General features: G+C 39.5%; 1 protein-coding gene across 12 annotated transcripts in view; it reads left to right on the top strand.

The window, feature by feature from the left end:
* NCALD (neurocalcin delta) overlaps positions 1-17,457 on the top strand; it is a 444,446-nt gene that overhangs the window by 104,954 nt on the left and 322,035 nt on the right. For 10 of the 12 annotated variants that reach the window (XM_045399195.3, XM_045399191.3, XM_065519485.2 and 7 more), the window contains one exon: positions 6,964-7,016. The exons of the other annotated variants lie outside the window; for them this stretch is intronic. The gene's annotated coding sequence lies outside the window, so the exon portion shown is untranslated. The remainder of the gene's footprint in view (positions 1-6,963; positions 7,017-17,457) is intronic. 12 annotated transcript variants of the gene reach the window in all.

Raw genomic sequence — 17,457 nt, 5'->3', positions numbered from 1 at the left:
AGAAATTCAAACCTGCTGCAGAAATTTGCTTAAATAATGAGGAGCTGAATGTTAATCACCAAGATAATGGGGAAATGTCTCCATGGCATGTCAGACACCTTCACAACAGCCCCTCCCATCAAAGGCCTGGATGCCTAGGAGGGAAAAATGGTTTTGTGGGCCAAACCCAGGGCCTCCCTGCCTTGTGCAGCCTTGGGACATGGTGCCCTGCATCTCAGCTGCTGCAGTTCCAGCCTTGGCTAAAAGGAGACAACATACAACTCAGACTGTTATTTCAGAGGGTGCAAGCCCCAAACCTTGGCAGCTTTCACGTGGTATTGGGCCTTTGGGTGCACAGAAGTCAAGAATCGTGGTTTGGGAACCTCTGTCTAGATTTCAGAGGATGTATGGAAATGCCTGGATGTCCAGGCATAAGTTTACTGCAGGGGCAGAGCCCTCATGGAGAACCTTTGTTAGGGTAGTGCAGAAGGGAAATGTGGGGTCAGAGCCTCCACTGGGGTACTGCCTAGTGGAGCTGTGAGAAGAGGGCCACCATTCTTCAGACCTTAGAATAGTAGATCCACTGACAGCTTGCACTGTGTGCCTGAAAAAGCCATAGGCACTCAACACCAACCTGTGAAGGAAGCTGACAGGGTGGCTGTACCCTGCAAAGCTACAGAGGTGGAGCTGCCCAAGGCCATGGGAGCCCACCTCTTGCATCAGCGTGACCTGGATGTGAGATATGGAGTCAAGGGAGATTATTTTGGAGCTTTAAAATTTAATTACTGCCTTGTTAGATTTCAGACTTGCATGGGGCCTTTAACTTCTTTGCTTTGGCCAATTCCTCCCATTTGGAATGGCTGCATTTACCCAATTTCTGTACCTCTATTATATCTAGGAAGTAATAACTTGCTTTTGATTTTACAAGCTCATAGATGGAAGGAACTTGCCTTATCTCAGATGAGACTTTGGACTTGGACTTTTGGGTTAATGCTAGAATGAATTGAGACTTTGGGGGACTGTTGGAAAGGCATAATTGTGTTTTGAATTGTGAGGACATGAGATTTGGGAAGGGCTAGGGGCAGAATGATATGGTTTGGCTATGTCCCCACCCAAATCTCATCTTGAATTATAGTTCCCATGTGTTGTAGGTGGGATCTGGTGGGAGACAATTGAATTATTGGTGCAGTTACCCTCAGTGAGTGAGTTCTTACAATATCTGATGGTTTTATAAGGGGCTTTCCCTGCTTTTGCTCATACTTCTCCTTCCTGCTGCTGTGTGAAGAAGTATGTGTTTGCTTCCCCTACCATGATTACAAGTTTCCTGAGGCCTCCCCAGCCCTGTGGAACTGTGAGTCAATTAAACCTCTTTTCTTTATAAATTACCCAGTCCCAAGTATGTCCTTATAGCAGCATGAGAATGGACTAATACACTGTTATTCTTGTGGCACCCCCCAAAATGTATAGCTGTAGACATACGTTCCCCCTCTGCACACCTTTTGTTATACTTAAGGATCCACATGCTTCAAAGATATAACATGATTTTTGCCCACAGGAAGTTTGTAGTCTAGGAGAAAAAAGAATAAGATGGAAGTGCATTATGTATCATGGGTACTCCAATTTAATTCTGTTCAGGGCACAGGTGAGTTGCTAGGGAGGCAGTGGACTTTTCTATCTGCATGGTTGGGGACAACAGAATATTATGTACACATGGAGTAAGGCTGGAGCTACTACTCATTGATTTTTAAACTTTTATTGAGTACTAGGCACTGTGCTAGCCTCTGGGGATGAACTTTGAACCTGAACCATCTCTACTTCACAGAAGTGAGTACTCATTGTGGGTGATGAGCTTTGAAATAATAACCTCAATATTAACTATATAACCATGAGTTGTGATAAATGCAATGAAGGAAAAGAATAGTGAAGAGCATGTAGCAAAGACCAAACTTCCTTTTGGGGTGGGCATGATGGGAGGTCTGACTGGGAGAGTCACATTGACCCTGAGTCAAATAATGAACCTGACGAATGAGTTCAAGTTAGGTGAATGAAGAGTAGCTAGCAAGGGGTCTCCATGTTGAAATGTCTCCACTGAGGAAGGAAGCAGAACCTACAGAGGGCTGGCACAGCTAGAGTTGAGCCCGAGAGGAGGGTAGTCTCAGGTTGAGAGGCAAGGGACAGGTCATACAGGGCCCAGGAAAGAAGTTTTCCTCTTGAAAAAAGAAAAAAAACATAATCGTTACATGGGCTCTTTTGGAGTTGGGATGGGGAGCAGTTGGTTTGTTAGGACATGGAGAACAAAGTATCCTGATAATTGGAAAGCAAAACAACTTGACAAGGCTGGAATATGGGATGTGAGGGAGGACATCGTGTTGAATTTTGAATTCTTCTTAGAAGCAACAGGGAGCCATTGAAGGGTGAGTATGATCAGAGGGGTGATGTATCAAAAGTGTATTTAAGAAAGAGAAATCTCAAAGATGAATGAATTACTTGAAGACACTGAAGGCTGGAGGATCTTGCAGTTGTCCAATAGGTAGAGGACGAAGGCTTAATTAAGGCAATGGAAATGGGTGGAGACCAGAAGACAAAGTTCTTCAGTAGTCACTATCTGCGGGATTTGGTTATTGATGAGAGGAGGAGGAAGTGGAGTATTAAATGGTGTTCAGGCTCCTGGCTATGTGATGACTGGAAAAGGATAGCAAGAAAAGGAATTGTTTTGGGCAATTGATGGTGTTTTGATTTGCCCCGATAAGTGCCCCTGATAAATGTGATTTGTACCCAATAAATGATAAGGGAGATCCAGCCTGATGTTACATAAGCAACTGATTAGTTAATGTTTTCTGGGCTTGAAGATGTTCTCTCTGAATATTTTTGATCTATTAACATGGTATTTATTAAGCAAGTTGGAAGCATGCAAACTATTTATAAAGGAGTACTTGCATTTTACAACTGACAGATTGCTTTATTCGGAATTACTCATGACAGGCTTTTTTGTGTGTGTTTGAGAGACATTTGACTTTGCTACAGTTTTTTAAAAATATGGTATTTCTGGTATGTTTATATTGTGGGTTTTCAAAAGCAGTTAAATGTCACAATTAGGTTTGCTGTGTTCTGTTTTTTTCCCATTCAGTTACCCATGAAATATACAAGTACAACATCTGGCATTCTTCTTTATAAGAACTCTGGCAAAAGAGCAACAAGGATTAGATTCAGCACTTGTCAAATCATCCAATTGTAATATTTTCATCTAGAGTTGAATCTGAAGCTGGGTGAAACTGCCATGTAAAGAGAAGTTCTGCGTAATGTCACAGAGGGGCCATTTAGGAGAATTCCTTTTATGGTTGGGGCATTCTTGAGATGCCTGGAATAGCCCATTTGTATTGTATCATTGAGATGGAAACACAGCTAGGACGGGTCAAGCCACCCTGATGACAAGATCCACACAACACTTCTTTTCTGTTATTTGTCAGACTAGAGCCTTGGTTGGCTGATAATTGCAGACCTTCCTTTTTTGCTTCATTTTTCTATGGCAAATCCTTGGTCTCGGAAGTGGAAAGCCCCTTTCCTAGCTTGAAGGCCATATATTCTTAGAACTGGAAGGGACCTCGATAACTGTTTTAATCCAAATCACTGGCATTTTTGCCAATGAGAAAAATGAGACAGAGAGATTACACAATTTGGTCAAGGTCAACATACCGAACTCCCTGCCCCTGCTAGATTCCCCCTTGGGAATGGGCAGCCTCTCTCTTCCTTTTATTTATTTATTTATTTATTTATTTATTTATTTATTTATTTTTGCCAGAAATCAGAGAGTCTTCATTCACTTTATAAAAGTCATCTGACTCATTTGAAAGAAAAATAGAGATTTTTTTTCTGAAAACTTATTTTTGTTTTATTCTAAATGAGTTTTCGTTCTAACCCAGTGTGATTCCTCTCTATTCTAAGAGCGCTTTCACGGCACAGTATGACCTCTCTCTAATGGCCAGTGTTGCCTAGTTGGGCTTCAGTATAATGGTTACAACAAAACCCTCTGTGCTTTGGAGCATAGCATCATCTCTAAATTCAGGAAAGAACAGATACTAGAAACTGTGGTCAGTGTCACTGCCTGGGCCTTTAGGGCGGGTGATGCTAGGAACTTCTTTAGAAGCAGCTGTTTATTCAAATGAAATTTTTGAAAGGATCTTTGATTTTTGAAATGACAAATCTCATACCTTGGCCCTAGGACCAAGCACCCCATGACTTGGGAGTGCTAATGGGACTTGGTTGTCACTGAAGGGAGGGTGTGTGATGGGGTGGGTGATACCTGGAGCACTGGCCCAGTCAAGGGAAAGAATGAGAGTTTTAAAAATGAGTTGTGAGGGGGAAAGAGGACAAAAACACATGTGGTGCTTACCATTTACTGGCTTGGATGGGGAGAAATGGATTCACCAGAAGCCTCTTTCTCAGGAACCACTATGACTACACAGTTCTACCTTTCTCTCCCTACCTTCTCCCAGCAGAAAAGAATGGTTTCTGGTCTGGATGTGTGGGAGGGGTGGTAAGTATGGCTCTTGTTCATCATGTTGACTATGTTCTGAGACTCTAGGGGCTTGGCTTAGAAAGCCAAAGCCTTTGCTTTGCTCTTGCTGGAACCTGTTTTCTGTGAGGTAGTGGACACTGCAAGAACCTGTTTCTGAAAAGGATCTGGAGGATGAGAGCAGAGGGGACACATCAATACTAGATCAAAACAGAATGCCCCTACATTTTAAGAGCTCAATTAGAGAAAAACAGGGTCTGTATAGTGGGGTGTTCTCAATCTGAACCGTTTCCAAAAACTGCAAGAGAGTGCTGTCATCTGAGCTAAGCACATGGAATGATGAAAAATTGCATCCTGGTGGATTTTCCTTAAGTCTTTGGAATAAACATAAATCTCTTCTTGCTGTTGCAAAGCTTAACACTTTATTGAAATGATCATAGAATACTGGATTATCCAGAACTGGATTGTTCTGTGGGGACTCAGAGATGATCTGTGCTGGGGAGTCTCCATTTGTCCTTTCAGACCCACCCTCCTCCTTTTCCACACTGTTCTGGATCCAGGGAGGCTGGTCTCCATGGATCCCATCAATGGGCCCCCTGACCTCTGGTTTCTATTTGGATTTGGCCAATGGGAGGCACCTGCATCACCCCCTCTTGGTGGTTCCCTTAACCCTGTGTAAATAGTCACACTGTGTAAATAGTCCCCTGCACTAAAGCTCCCATTTGAGAGTATCATCTCTTTTCTGCTGGGACCCTGTACAAATACATCATCTAATTCTGTATGTCCATTTTACAGATGAGGAAACTGAGTCACATGAGGGCTATGGCTTTTCTGGTTGTGTCTCTTTCCTCCTCATGTTCCCAGACATGGCTGAGTATTTCCAACCTGATATCCCGAGTCCTAGAGTGCTGGATGGGGATTAGGAGACCTCTGGCACTCCTGTCCTCTCTACTTCAATGTGATGGTGCATGCCGAAGAAAGTTCTCTGTATCAAAAAACTGTATCCTTAAAAAATGATATTTTAATAGGACAAAAAAGTAGTTAGGGAGAAGAGTCTCTGCTGGGAGTACACTGTCATTTACTGGGCTAGTGGAAGGTCAGAAAGTATCTCTTCCTCCATTGTGGAGGCACCTGGTGCCAGGGCTTGGCTAGAGGCTGTGGGCTCATTGACCTCCACCCATCTCAGCTTGGTGCCCTGTTAATGCTGTGGTTCTGAATGTGAATACCTAAGCCAATTTATTTCACTTATATCTTTATATTTTCCTTTTATATGGGCATCATAAAAATAAAAAAAAAGTCTAATAGAGCTCTTTTAATATGTATAAAATAAAAATTTTAAGTCTTAGCATTGTATCACACTATAATGTGCCACCATTTCTTTCTTTATAATTGGTATATAAAATAGTATTGTTTCTACAATCAGTGAGTCCTAATTAATGAAATATGGTAGGAAGCTTATTAAATTATCAATATGAATCAAAAGATGCATTGGAAAGCTAAGGACTGAGGATGTCTCTATTAATTCTTTTGCTCAATAAATATTTATTAAACATCTTCTGTAAGACCAGTCCTGGTCTAGGCATTGAGGATCCAGCTGTGAAAGACACAGACATGATCTGTGAACTCACAAGGAAGACAAGAAATACTGAATATGTATTTGTATACATGATGTTACAAAAGAAAAAGTGCAGTGTTCTTTGGGAGTGTTAATAAATGAACTTAAGATGGTCAAGTGCAGCAGATGACTTGACTGGAGGAGCAACACTTAAGTGGAGAATGGAAGGACAAGTAGGAGTTAGTCAGGTGGAGGTGAGTGGGGAAGGAGGAAAGTTAGTCCTGGCCAAGGGAGCAGCGTGTATGAACGCTGGGAGCTGGCAAGAGGTGAGGTGGAACTGAAGGAAGTGTGAAGTAGCTGGAGCTCAGGCAATGGTACAGAGATGAGAGATGAGACTACAGAAGTAGGCAGATGTTAAATGATGAAGTACCTTAGATGTCATGGCAAGGAGTTTGGCTTTTATCCACAGGGCAAGAGAAAGTTGTGAAAGGGGTTCCAGGAGAAGAGTGTTATGCTTAAATTTTAGAATGATCACTCTGACTACTGTGCAAAACTGAAGTGCTATATATCACAGTCAGATGAAGCAAGCATGGTAGTAGTCATACTCGCTTGATTAGTGGGATGGAAGTGGGATGAGAGGACAATAGCAAATGATACAAGGAAATCTTGGAGCAAGCAATAATCCCCATCACTGATTGCATTCTGCAGATATTATATTCTGATTTTAGAAGCAATCAGAACCAATGTAGAACCAATAATAAAGAAAGAAATAGTGGCATATTAAAGTGTGATACAATGCTAAGACTTAAAATTTGTGTTTTATATATATTAACAGAACTCTGTTAGATGTATTTGGACTTTTTAATTATTCTTCCTAGTTCCTGATAAGCTAAGACAATAATTTTATTTTTGACAGAGTGATTTCTTCTGACTTGAGCCTGCAGTGTGCTGTGAGAGATCCAACACCAGGTAAGTATAGAACAAGTTTTTCTTAGGTTTGTAAACAACACTTTTCTCCCAAGATTCCCTAAGACATACATAAACCTAACATTCTATGTAATCCTCATTTTAGCCTTTTGAGTCTTATTTCCATCTTATACATGAGGAAATTGAGGCACTGGTAACTTGACATGCACAAAAATGTTCATCACAGCATACATTATGATAGTAAAATAATACAAAATGAAAAGGAGAGAATGTAAATATCCAATAGTAGGTAAATTGTATTAAATTAATTATGGTACATTCATTTGATGGAAGTATTTTAAAAATATTCATTATCACCTTAAGATGTTCTCTTCTATTCCCAGTTTGCTAAAAGTCTCTATTATAAATATACGTTGAATTTTATTAAATGCTATTCTATATCCACTGAGATGATCAAATGATGTTTATGCTTTCATTTGTTAATTTTAGTTTACATTAATGGATTTTCTAATGTTAAGCTACCTTGCATTGCTGAGATAAAACCAACTTTGTAATGATGTGTTATCTTTTCTATACTTAGCTAGATACAATTTGCTAAGTTTTAGTCATAAATGAGATTGACTAAAATCTTTCTGTGATTTTCCTTGTCAGGAATAGTTTTCAAAATACTGAAATTACTTGCTATTTAAATGTGTACTGGAACTTGACAGTAAAACAGTTTGGGCCAGATGTTTTCTTTGAGGAAAGAAATTTTACTAACTGATTTATTTTCTGATTTATTTAGGTTTTCTATTTCTTCTTGAGTCAGTTTTGTTATGGTTTCAGTTACATATACATATTTCTGTTGAATACATATGCAGGAGGGGAATTTCTGGATCATAAGGCAGGTATATGTTCAGCTTTAGTAGATACTATCAAACTGTTTTCAAAAATGGTTGCATCAATTAAAAAATTTATACTATAATCAGAATCAGGAGTGTATGGGGGTTCTAATTAGTCCACATATTTTCCAAAACAAGGTGTTTTCTGTTTTTTATTTATTTATTTATTTATTTATTTATTTTTTTTTTAGTTAAGCTCTTCTGGTAGGTGTGTAATAGCATCATATTGTTTAAATTTGCGTTTCCCTATAGACTAATGAGGTGGGGCACCATTTCATATATTAATTGGCCATTTGGGTATCTTGTTTTGTGAGAAGCCCCTTTGGGTCTTAAAAATGTGAAAACATTGGGTTGTTTTAAAAATTAAATTGTCTTTCTTATTGAGTTATAGGCATTTTTAATAATATATATTTTAGATATATCCTTGGTAGGATATATGTGTTACAAATATCGTCTCTTTTTTTGTGGTTTTTTACTCATTTTTATGAACAAAAGTTCATTATTTTATGAATTTCATATATTATTTTACCTTTACATTTCAATCTATAATATGTCTGGAATTGATTTCATTGTACATGGTGTGAAGTACAAGGTCAAGATTAATTTTTTTCCATGTGAAGATCCAGTTGACCAAGCCCCATTCTTTTGCCATAGCACTATATGTCTATTTTGGTTAGGGTTACTGAGGTATGATTAACACATGGAAAATTCATTCTCTTAAAATATATGGTTTGATACATTTTGAAAAATGTATGTAATCATTGTTTTACCTCACAATCAAGAGGTAGAATGTATCAAACACTTGAAAATGTACACCTTTGTAGTAAATCTACTCCCTCTACCTGTAGCCCTTGACAACCACAATCTGGATTTGGCTCTCTGCTTTCTCTTTTTTCCAGAATATATAAATGGCATCATATAGTATGCAGCCTTTGTTTCAGATTTTTTCACTTGGAGTATTTTTTTTTTTTTTTTTTTTTTTTTTTGAGATTCATCCATGCTGTTATAAGTAACAGTGGTTTGTTCCTTTTTATTGTTGAATAGAAGAATTCTATTGTGTGGTATACCGCAAGTTTATCCATTAACCAAATGATGAAGATTTGGGTTGTTTACAGTATTTAGCTACTAGGAATAAAGCTGCTACAAACATTCATGAACAGGCCTTTGTGTGGACGTATGTTTTCCTTTCTCTTGGATAAATTACTAGGAGTGGGATTATTGTATCATACGGAAAGCATAGCAAATATATGTTAAACATTATTTAAAAAAATCCCCCAAACTGTTTCCAAAAGGACTGTGCCACTTTACATTGCAATCAGCAATATAAGAAAGTTTTAGTTGCTCCATAGCTTCTCTAGCACTTGGTATTATCACTCTTTGTAATTTTAGCAATTTGAGTGTATAGTGTTATCTCATCATAGCTTTAATTTTCATTTCCCTGATGATATTGAACACCTTTTCATGTGCTACTTTGCCATCTGCATATCTTCTTTGATAAAGTGTCTGTTCAAATCATTCACCCATTTAAAAATTATTTGTCTTAATGATATGTAGCTAATTAGAATATATTCTGGATACAAATGCTTTATTAAATATGTGCTTTGCAAATACTTTTTCTCAGTGTCTAGTTTGTTTCTTTAAAAGTCCTAAAAGTATCATCCAAAGAGTAGAAAGTTTTACATTTTGGTGAATTTCAGTTTATCAGTTTTTAAAAGTGGAAGAGTAGTTTTTTTGTTTTTTTGTTTTTTTTTTTTCCTTCTTGAGACGGAGTCTTGCTCTGTCACCTAGGCTGGAGTGTAGTGGCGCTATCTTGGCTCACTGCAACCTCCGCCTCCCAGGTTCAAGCAATTCTCCTACATCAGTCTCCCAAGTAGCTGGGATTACAGGTGCCCACCACCACACCCAGCTAATTTTTGCATTTTTAGTAGAGACGGGATTTCACCATGTTGGCCAGGCTGGTCTCAAACACCTGACCTCCGGTGATCCACCCGCCTCAGCTTCCCGAAGTGTTGGGATTACAGGTGTGAGCCACTGCACCCAGCCTGGAAGAGTAGTTTTAAGTACTATTTAGGAAATCTGTGCTAAAATGAAGGATGCAAAGATTTTCTTATTTTTTCTAGAAATTTTAAAGCTTAAGCTTTATATTTAGTTATATGATCCATTTTGAGGTCATTTTTTATGTCTTTTGTGAGGTAAGGGTCAAGAATAACTTTTTATATGGATGTCTAAATTTTCCAGCATCACATATTGAAAAAGCTGCTCTTTCCCCATTTTAATTACTTTGACACCTCTATCTTTCTCTCCCCTCTTTGGTACTCTAATTATATGCATATTAGACCATTTTATACTGTTTGACAGCTCTTGCATCATCTTTTTGTTAAAAATATTCTTTCTCTTTTGATTTCAACTTGGATAAAGTTTCTATTAATCTATCTTTAAGTTTGTTTATCTTCTATACTTTCCCTCCCTCATCTAAGATCCTTTATCTTTTCTTGCATTTTATCCTCCTTTTCTATGAAAGCCTTTAACATATTAATCATAGCTATTTTAAAGTCTCTGATTGTTCTAAAATCCAGGCCATCTCTCTTTCTAGCTATGTTGATTGCTTTATTTTGACAATGAGTTGAGGGCTTTTTGTTTTTGCTTTTTTGAGTGTCTTGTAATTTTGATTGCATTTTGGAAAGTGTTTGTAGAACAGCAGTAGATAATAAAGTAAATAATATTGCTACTCAGAATTGGGCATACTTTTTCTTCTGTAAGATTGTTGATATGAAGGGTTGAGTCAATCTTGTTAGTAGTTAACAACAAGATTGGTAATTAGTATCGAGTTTAGGTGGAGATGAATTTGTGATTGCTGTAGTTACCTTCAGCGTAACAGACTCCAAAGTTCTCCAATGGTGGACTGCAGTGACCTTATGCAGTGGCATGCCAGAATGTTTTTCTACATGTCTAAGCTCCATCCTCAGTTTTCAGCAGACTCTTCACCCTTGCTCCACAAAGGGGACCTCTCTCTCCATGTTTGTGCTCTTCTGCTAGCAGTAGATTGCTCTTGTTCATTGTACTAGGCAAAGCTGTGGTGGTGGTGGTGAGTTCTCAGTTCAACTGGGCCAGCCTCAGTCTTAGGTAGGCCTTATGTTTCTGGGCCTTGGGACTGGGGCTTTGTTAGTGTTCCTGCTTCTCTTCAAGGCAGCCAACCTTTGCCTTGTATCTGTGGAGTGTTTTGTGTGGGAGAGAGTTTCCTGCCCCTCCCTCACTGGTAACAGACCTCTTGTTTGTGTCAGCACAGGATCCTGGACCTGCAAGTTTCTTGTCCTTCCCTTAGGGCAGATGGCAGGCTTTTGCTTGTACCCCTTTCCAAGAATCAGTGGATTTTTGCTTGGACCTTGGGGCTAGGAAGGTGTTTTGGTCCTCTACCAGTTGTTGAAAGCTTTTGCTTAATATGAAATAAAGTTTGGGAAGTAGAAGGAGTTACTTGCCTCTGCCCTACTAAAAGGAGAACTCCCCAGTCTCCAGCCCCACCCTTCTTCTTTTTAATGAGTGTTCATTGTGGAACCCTAGGAAAAAGCTTGAGAGAGAGCTGGGGCTCATCTCATGTTTCTGAGGCTCCCAGGGATACTGTCATACTTGCCCACACTTGCCCTTTAGAAATTCATTAACATTTTAGCTGTTTTCTTATTCCTGCTTTCATGATGGCTGCCTCTTTCTACTGTGCCCTGCCAAAGGGGACAGTTTGTGTGACCCCTTTCTCCTTGGAAGGGCATGCCACTCTTGGCAAACTTAGTTCACTTGGTTGCCTTGTGTCCTTAGCTCTCTAATGGGTTCAATACAAATATGATTTTGTTGATTATGAAGCTTTTCTTGTTGTTAGGATGACAGTGATGTTCTCTGTGGTTTTCTGTATCTTACATGGATGTAGAACTGTGTCGCAACTTTTTAAGAGTCACTAGCTTAAAGGAAAATTTTGGTTGTAAATACAATTGCCAGTCAAAAATGAATGGAAACCGAATCAAAAGAAGGCAATAAAACCACAATCTAAAATTTAATAGGAAAACTGAGAGGACTTAAATTTTATTCTTTTATTAGGTTGGCTGTGTTTGGCATTTTTCTTTGTTCCTTTGCAGAAATATATGACTACAATGGCAGGAATATTGCAATAGAATAGCTTTATTCTGAGGTCTGGGGTAAGGGAGAGAGGAAGATTGGCTTCTCCTTGCCATAAATATCTTCAAGACAGGGTGATGAAATGGGAGAAAAATGAAAAAAATACAAAAACGAGACAGTAGAATGGGCATTCTGGAGAAGTTTGCAGCTTCTCAGAAGAGGGGTGTACAGTTAAAGATCTTAAAGAAGGACTACTAATGTCTATGGGTCGAGAAGTGCATCAGTCTAATTCCACAACTTATTGATTTCCTAGCCATCTTGGGAGCATCACGTCAACTTTCAGCTTGGTTATATTAACCGTCTACACCCTTGGTATTCCAGGGGTGGTCCAGGCACCAGCAGCATCTGCACCCACTGAGATCCTGTTAGAAATGGAGAATCACAGGTCCTATCTCAGACCTGATGAATCAGGATCTGCATTTCAACAAGATCCCTGAGTGATTCTTGTGTACTAGAATGTCTAGAATGTACTAGATGCGGTGTTTTACGTAATCATGGTTTCTGTGTTTTTTGTAGTCGACTCTGTATTTAATGACATTAAAATCTTTCAAAGTCAAAATATTTGTGAAGGCAACTCTACTGTAAGGATAACCTGGTGGGGTGGGGGGTACAGTGCACAGAATTAAGACATTTTAAATGCATTTTCTAGTTAAATTATCAATTTAATTGAACAATTATCATTGATATGCTTATTTAAAACTTATTACTTTTAAACTTTTTTTTTGAGCTCTGTGCTCCTAGCATTTAAAAACTCTTTCTTGTAGCAGGGATTTTTCTGGTGCTTTCTCTCATAAAGAGATTTCCTTTTAGACCTATTGCTATGATGGGATCATTTGTATACCCCCCAGGATTCATATGTTGAAACCCAACCCCCAAAGAGATGGTTTTAAGAGGTGAGAGTCTTTGGGAGGTGATTAGATCATGAAAGTGGGGCCCTCATGAATGGAATTCATACCCTAATAAAAGAAACCTATGGGAATTTTGCCCCTTCCATCATGTAAGGACATAGCAGGAAGGCACCATCTATAAATCAGGAATAGGACCCTCACCAGATTCCGAATCTGCTGGCACTTTGATCTGAGACTTCCCAGCCTCCAGAACTGTGAGCAATAAGTGTTGCTTATAAGCCATGCAGTCTGTGGTATTTTATTATAGCAGCCCAAATGGACAGAGACCCACATGAAGCCTGCTTCCTAGGGCAAATCTGCCCTCTCCATATTGGTCTCAGCTTAAGAAACACGTTCCTGCATGAAGTTGCTATTGATGATTCAAACACCTGGCTCACAGGGTCGTAGCAAGGACCCATTCCTCTGACAAGGTTCTTGCCAAGAGCTCTCAACTTCTTAATCTTCCCGACTTTGAGTATCTTGTTATTCAGTGAAGGGAGTGTGCTGCCAAAATTCTAGTTTTCTCAACTCTTGATAAAGGTTAATTTTACATTTGTCCAAATTCTTAAGCTGTTCTCTTTCTTTTAATTCCACAGAAAATGCTAGCCATGATTTCTGGATTAAAGCATCTGCTCTCCTTTTGTCTTTCCTTTTGTTTTTGGACTCAAGTATTTTAAGCTCATTCCTGTCCCCACTTAGAGACATGAAGTCAAAACATTCTGGCAACATCATTAATTTTTTTTTTAAACATATCTTGTTCAATTTGGGACCATTACATATGTGTTCCAAGCGGGTAGCCAGAGAAGGGCACCAGGTCATGCCTGGTGGAGTCAGCCGAGGTAAAGAGTTCTGGTTGCCCTGGCCAGTGAATTCTGGCATAATCTCAATGGTCACCCTTAGCTGCAAAGGAGGCTGAGAAATTTATCTTTAAGTTGGGCATATTCTTTCTGCAAAAGCAATTGGAGCTGGGCTTGTTATGGATGGAGAACTAAATGTAGACATCAGACCAACAAGGAGCTACAGATTAGTGGTAGGACCAGTGCTGCTGTATTGGAGAATGAGCTTAAATTATAAACAGATTCATCTATAATGACACCTCCTATTACTTCGATTGCTGAAATCTTCTTTCATGGAAAAGAAAAATACGTACTGCTGAGACTAGAAATAGAGAGAAGGGGAGGTACCTAGCCCACCATGCACTTACCCACTCTCAGGCTCAGCAATTCAATTCACTCCCTTGAGGGAGCATGGAGGGATGTAGTGAGGTGGAAGAATCACCTTCTAGTAGCTTCAAGAAGATAAACATTTTGTTTTATGTGCCCAGGTAGTAGGAATGTTGAGATGGAGAGAATGATGCTTCTTCTAGTAATTATATATGTATGCGTGTGAGGGTATATATTTATGTGTGTGTGTGTGAGTGTACGTGTGTATATATAAACATATCTGATTGTTATATATTATTACATATTGTGCCAACTGTATTATATTAGTTGCTTTATATGTTTACTCAACTCCTACTACTAATGACCTTGCAATGTGGTGATCTGCTATGGGAGCTGAGAAAAGGGAAAATTCATGTGTGTTTTGTAGTCGTGAAGCCCTTTTAAAGGAGATGGGATGAACTGCTTATAGATCTTAGAGAATGGGTAGACTTGTTTCAGGTAAAGAGGAAGGGTGACTCAGGGTAAATAAACAGCAAGGACCACAGCCACTAGGCCTTCAGCTGTTTCAGAAGCTCACTGCATGATTCATCATTAGATCCCTCTGCATTTCTTCTCAAGACACAAACAAACAAGCAAATGCAGATGACTGGGCAGTAGCTTCTGTGATTACACATCCTGCTACTCCCCGCACTAGAGGAGTGTTTGAGGCAGGCGCTGTTGGTGTATAGCAGGCTCTGGCCTCTCCTTATGTCCTTGTCGTCTTTGACTCCTGATGTAATCCTGATTTGGAAACTCTTAGCAACTAGCCCGGCTTCCTACCCGAGGCTCAGCCCAGGAGTTGGAATTGACAGCTAATTGTCGCCACTGATTGCTTTGCTGACAGTGCTCTGTCGCTATTTTGGTTTTTCTTGAGAGTTCCTTAATTAGAGAAAATGACATCGTGTGCTGTCCAATCAGTTGCTTGTTGGATATTATTACATTTGTAGGAGAATCAGGCGACATTCGGGCTTGTTCCTGCCAAGCTGGTATGAGGTTCATGACCTGCAGCACAGTTTGCTTGGCAGAGCAGTGGTCCCCACACAGCTGAGACCAGTTTGCCACTGACTTAAGGGAAAAGCATTCTGCATTCCCAGTGTGGACTCAAAGTACCCAGGACTCCTTCGGGGCAATGTCCCATTGAAACTGTACACCTCACAGTGGCCAATTGCCTCATAAGAATGTTGACTTTCTTCTCCCTGAAATGAGATATTTCAGGATTGCTTTGATATTTGCCTTTCTGACTAACATGGAAAGACCCTTTTGTTTTTCCATGGGAGAGATACAAATATGAACTGAAGATGAATTTCCATTTGGTGAAACTTTAAATGTGGTTTCTCATACAGTATAGTAAGAACTCAATACACTGCTTTAACTAACAGGAAGGATGATCTTAAATTAGAAAATATTTTGAGTTATAAAATAAGTTTGAAGAGTTTTACAATTCTGAAATCCACAGAATAATTTTTACAAGCTGATTTTTAGGTAGCAGTCCCTTCTGAGGCTATGTTTTTGAATTATTTTGGAATAGCACATACCTACTTTATGTGTTTATTTACACATAAACTAGGTAGGAAAGTTTTATACATAAGATTGTCAAATGAGCACTGACCTTTCTAGTTCCTTATTTCTAGCATTAATTCATTGCATCAAATATTTATTGAGCCTTCAAGGGTACCCTTGGGCTTAACAAAGAAGTATGGGACACAGTTTCTGTCCTCAAGAAACTTACATCCTAACTGGGAAATTAACATTCTCAAGTGAGACCCCGTGACTTCCTCGAAGGGATTTATAAGGTTGTGTAGCATTTTTCCTGGAGTTATCAGTGTTGGAACAGAGAGTAAAGAATGCAGGATTGATCCAGGCTTGAAAAGATAAGAGGAGAAGAATATTGAGGATCCATGGAGAGTTCATAACATTCTCAGATTGGGCACAGAAGGAAGGAGACGAAGATGTATCTGTGTCTGTGTTGGGGGAGTAGGGGTTGACCATAAAGATGGAGAAAGTGGTTAATGGGTATGGTGGATGGGTAGAAGTCAAAGAGGACTCCATGAGGTCAAGAAAGAAATGAAGAGTAAGTAAGGGTCAAGAGAGATCAAACAATGTCTCTTGTCCATGTTTCCTGTGGGTCTGTCTTTGCCTCCTCGACTACATGGTAAAAAAGGGACCAGACATGACATTTCTCTTGTGCATCCTTCCCTGAAGAAATTCACAGCTAATTCATGGGATTTATGAAGACCATTTGGTTGAAATTATCAACTTTCTTGTACATACATAGAAATGATTGAGATGCTCATTGGTTCGTGTGTATAGTGACCTCCAAAGTGTTTCCTGATGTAACCTTATATGGTATAAACACACCCACACACACAATGAAGAAGAGAAAGTCCCCATCACCGATAATTGTTCATTACTTTCAAGTAAAGGAAAATTATTATCTCTAGGGAGACGTCAGAGAGACCCCCGTGCTGGAGGTAATTTTGCCTTACCAGGAAAGCCAAAGTTGCTGTTCTTTCCCACAGGCCGACAGTTTTTTTACTCTTCCTGGTTTTTCAGGCTAAGTGTATTTGAAGGCCCAAATGAACAACTTAAACTTCTTTCTGTTCCTGTTACTGTTTTCCTGCTCAACACTCAACTTATTCTCATGTTTATATTTAACCAGTGTAATCCTCATGAAAGACTTTTACAGTTGAAGTCACAGCGAAAGCTAGAGAATAAAATTTTAATTAAAAAACCAAATTTAAAAAGCTCAGACTTTATGATGTCATAATTACTGTAGATTCTTGGATATTTTATAATTGCTAATCCCTGGGCACCACGCCTGTTGGGGGTAGCAACTATTTGGGGCCAGTGGCAAGGGCAGTAAAAGAATTTACCAAGACAGTTGTAGGTAAAGAAAGGCAGATTAATCAGAGAAAGTATGCAAATACACTGCAAGGATGCAGTGGGTAGCACAGCAGAGAAAGGGCTGTCTGCAAAGAGGCAAGGGTTGGAGGGAAGTTTTATAACATCTTGCTGGAGGGTGCTACATGTTTGTGATTAGCTATATCTCAGAACAATTGGTCATTGCTCTCCCCACAGTGGGGCCCTCCCCAACCTGAAGCCCCTCCCCAACCTGGGGCCCCTACCTCATTGTTGCTTACTTATCTTATCAGGACTCCTCACCACCCACTGTAAGTCCCTTGATATAGTGTCTTCTATTCCTCTTGGCTACCCAAGTGCTTCCCAGTACCGGGGGACACAGTGGGGCCCGTGCCCTGAAGTGAATGTGTCTAATGTCCAGCTCGAACATACCAGCAGTGCCTACTGTAAGAGCTTTTTTTTCTGAGGTAGCATTTTAAAATTCCTTAAGCTG

The sequence above is a fragment of the Macaca fascicularis genome, chromosome 8, assembly GCF_037993035.2.
Source record: "Macaca fascicularis isolate 582-1 chromosome 8, T2T-MFA8v1.1".
In the NCBI taxonomy this organism is placed as follows: domain Eukaryota; kingdom Metazoa; phylum Chordata; class Mammalia; order Primates; family Cercopithecidae; genus Macaca; species Macaca fascicularis.
Note: the sequence above shows the minus strand (reverse complement) of the source record. Positions and strands in the feature narration are given on the sequence as shown.